Here is a 4,263-nt window from a genome sequence, read left to right on the forward strand (position 1 = left end):
AGTCTACTTAGACATCAAGGGCCTTTTGTGGAGATCTCTTCTTCATGCAGTATAAAGTGTCTGGGTACTTGAAATGAATTCTCCAGCAGGTATCAGACAGGTCATTGACTTAAGGTATTACATCCACTTCACAGTATGCCACAGAATCACATTCAATTCAGAGGCCAGAACTGGAACATTCCCCTGCATTCTGGCCAATCTCTGCTTTTTATGAGTAGGAGACAGGATTGTTCTTTATAACTCACTGGTATTCCTAACAACATTTTAAATTCAACACAGATTTGCAAAATCTATAGCAAAGTATTAGCCTAGAGGATTCATTGCGTCCATATTCCCATAGGATTGTATCCATATGAAGCACATGACACTAAGATTTTCACAAAGAGTAAATATCTGCTGTTGGAATGTGTAATATTAATGCTCTTAGTTAAAAATACTTCTTTTTATTTTTTATTAATTTATTCTTGTTGCATCCCAATGTTTATCCCATCCCTTGTATCCTCCCATTCTTCCCTCCCTCCCATTTTCCCCTTATTCCCCTCCCCTATGACTGTTCCTGAGGGGGATTACCTCCCCCTGTATATGCTCATAGGGTATCAAGTCTCTTTTTGGCTACCTGCTGTTCTTCCTCTGAGTGCCACTAGGTCTCCCCCTCCAGGGGACATGGTCAAATGTGAGGCACCAGAGTACGTGATAAAGTCATATCCCACTCTCCACTCAACTGTGGAGAATATTCTGACCATTGGCTATATCTGGGAAGAGGTTTAAAGTTTACCTCCTGTATTGTCCTTGGCTGGTGCCTTAGTTTGAGCGGGACCCCTGGGCCCAAATCTGCCTATCATAATGTTCTACTTGTAGATTTCTAGGACCCTCTGGATCCTTCTACTTTGCTATTCTCCCATGCTTCTCTCATTTAGAGTCCCAATAGGATGTCCTCCCCTCTGTCCCAGTTTCCTGGTAAGTGAAGGCTTTCGTGGGACATGCCCCTTGGGCTAGGCTGAGTAGTATTCCATAGTGTATATGTACACAGTTTCTTTATCCATTCTTCTACTGATGGACACTTAGGCTCTTTCCATGTTCTGGCTATTATGAATAAGGCTGCTATAAACATGGTTGAGCAAATTTTCTTGTTGTGTGGGAGGCAAGAATATATGCAATGGACTGTGATAGGTGCTGCTCCATCAGTGTTCTGTAAATGCTTGAGAGTGTTTGGCAGGTTAATGAGACTGGGAGGGAAGGAAATGTGGGACAAAGGTAAGTACAATCTGAGAACCTACCTCACTTGACTTGTACATACAGTGAGGTGACAGAAGAGTCCTATGAAAAGTTTGAATACTACTTTAAACCAACTTATAGGAATTATACTTATGTGGCAATACAGTCTAAGATGAGTATATCTTACATTCTAAAGACAGAACTTCTGCTGGAACATACAGCCAGAGTTAAAGACACTTTGAGGTTACATCAGTATTGAGACGATTAAATGAATGTTTTGTTTGACCAAGTTTGGTGATTTGGACTTTCCAGATCATATTCATATTATTATTCTCATCTATTTCAGCAAAAGTTCTTCTTTCTCATAACCCAGAGATATTTTTATGGTGCATTGCTGGGAGCAATCACATGCTGGATTGGAAAAAGCAAACATCCAAGTGAATTACAGCAAGATGGGAAACAAGATTGAAATAAATTAATAATCAAGGAAATACATTTCTTTTAGGCTTAGTCTAAGATTATGGCCTCCATGTATACCATGATATGAAAGATAATATGAACATAGAAACAAAGAATAAATAGCTATATATATACAATATATATACATATATATCTTAGAAAAATCTTGATATATAAAAACCTCTTTCATTGAGTACATAATAATTATTTAAAATTAGAAAAGATAAAACTTCAGCTTTCAACTCATAATGAGCATACAGTAAAACTACTGCTTTAAGCTTGTAATAAACAATGTATCTAGTTAGATATTAGGATCAATATCCTACTGTATCTATTTTGAATGATGTAATTTTTTCCAAACATAGATAACCTTTGTATTAGATCATATAAAACCCAAGAACATATTAAACAGTAGTTGAAGCCATTTGCCTCATCCAAAAATGTGCGTCTGTATGTTTGATCAAATACATGTGGATTAATGGTGCCTTTAGGAGCTCCTTGTTTTGTCCATTGATTATATGTGTGTATGTGTCTGCGAGGTTTGTAAAAACTGCTTGTTTTTTTCTGCCAAGGTGTAAATAGCAAGGCTACCAGCCTAGAACTTTAAAAGTTAACATGTAAATAGAGAGGCTACCAGCCTGAAATGTGAAGATTAAAGTACATAGCGAAACACCAGGCACCAGCCTGGCCATTCATCATTGCTGTGACCTGGAGCTGATCTCTAGCATCCTGGCTAGAAAGACCTTAAAAAGATAAGTCTCCTCACAGGTAGGACCTCACCTGGGCAGCTGCAGAGCCCTTAGCAGAAAGCTGAGCCACACTGTGACCTGCTTAGGATTACCCTGTGTGTGAGACAGTCTCTATAAATCCATCATCATGGTTTTGCATTTTCATTGTTTTATTATAGAAAAAACATGTCAGTGGAGGTTGTCACTGATGAAGATGTTGAAAGGTCTGGTGTTCTACAGGGTCATCCTAAATCATACATCACTTTATTCATAAATGTTTCTTTACAAAGTTGAGAAAGGACAATGTAGGATGTGGGAGAAGCATAAAAATGAATGCTCAAAGTGATTGCTTCTGAGAAAGTCTCCAGGCTAATCTTCTCTGTCTTCTCAGTCCCAGGACAGCTTCCTGCTCCTCCAGGGTTTCTGACAGACTCAGGACGTGGTTGCAGCACTGTGTCTCTCACACAGTAATAGACCGCAGTGTCCTGAGATGTCAGGCTGCTGAGCTCCATGTAGGCTATGCTGGAGGATTGTCTGCAGTTACTTTGGCCTTGCCCTTGAACTTCGGATTGTAGCTAGTATCACCATCTCCAGGATAAATCCACCCAATCCAGTCTAGCCCTGTCCAGGCCCCTGCTTCACCCAGTGCATATAGTAGCTGGTGAAGCTGTAGCCAGAAGCCTTGCAGGACAACTTCACTGAGGACCCAGGTCTCATCAGCTCTGCCCCAGACTGCTGCAGCTGGACCTGAGACAGAACACCTCAAGAGGGAAAGGCAAAATGGATGTCATTGTCACCTCAGTACCTGTTTCCTCTTCAGATTTGGGCTGGTGAGCCTTTTACCTGTAGTCACAGACAGTATGAAGAGGATGCTCCAGCTCCATTCCATCCTTAGGGATGGTGTGTTCACTGACTCCGGAGAGGACACAGATCAGAGGTTGTTTTTATGGTGTGGAAATTTCTGAATTAAGCCCCATAGATTCAAGTGATTTACATATTCATGAGCATGGTATTTCTTAGATAAGGCCCTAGTCCAGCTGGGGAAGAAGGAGATAGAAAAAACCTGGGTCAGGCAGCAGGATGCTAAGCTTCAAATCCTAATCCACTGAGTATATGCATCCCATATCCCCTCCTTTCTTTCAGATGTATGCAATTAATGTTTGGGTGAGAGGGTGACATTGTTGGCTCATATGTGACTGAGTACTCTGCCAATCATTTTCAGCACTTGACCATCATGAATGTCTGCATCAGTTTATTCATACCGCATACTGAGAGCTAAGAACAGAAATAATATAGTTGGTATGACCATAAATATTTATAAGAACATTTGACAACATGACTATGAGCACTCTGGTCTACCAGGGATTACATCATCTCTAACCATGGACTTTTGCCATGTTTACTACAACAAACTCTTTCCTATGGTTCAGGCCAAAAATTCAATTAGAAAGGAGTTGGTTTTGTATAGCAACCAGGCACTAATGGCTACACCTTACCTGAAGGGAGATGCTGTAGACTGCAAGGCCTGGTACTGCATGAGATCACTGATGTCTTTGTTCTTCCTTCAAGCTACACAGCACCTGGCTGCACTAGTAAACCTACCCAACAGGGAGAATTTACAGAACAGGTAGGTTTTATGTGTCCTACAACCAGATTCCTTAGCCAGTTGAAAGGCAGATATAAAGGAATCCTAATGTTCTAATTTGACCTCAGTCAGATGATGAAAAGCAAGAAAACAAATGATGACATGGAGGTTATAAAAGGCTAATCCTCTTTCACCCTTGAAGGGAGTATATTAACACTGGTTATCAGTTTGGCGAATTCGCCAAAATAAATAAATAAATCTATTATATGTCTCATT

General features: G+C 40.3%; 1 pseudogene; it reads right to left on the minus strand.

Annotated features, from left to right (window-relative positions):
* Positions 1 to 2,644: 2,644 nt before the first annotated feature.
* LOC127186218 (Ig heavy chain V region VH558 A1/A4-like) lies at positions 2,645 to 3,324 on the minus strand (annotated as a pseudogene).
* Positions 3,325 to 4,263: the final 939 nt, after the last annotated feature.

This window comes from Acomys russatus, unplaced genomic scaffold, assembly GCF_903995435.1.
Source record: "Acomys russatus unplaced genomic scaffold, mAcoRus1.1, whole genome shotgun sequence".
In the NCBI taxonomy this organism is placed as follows: Eukaryota; Metazoa; Chordata; class Mammalia; order Rodentia; family Muridae; genus Acomys; species Acomys russatus.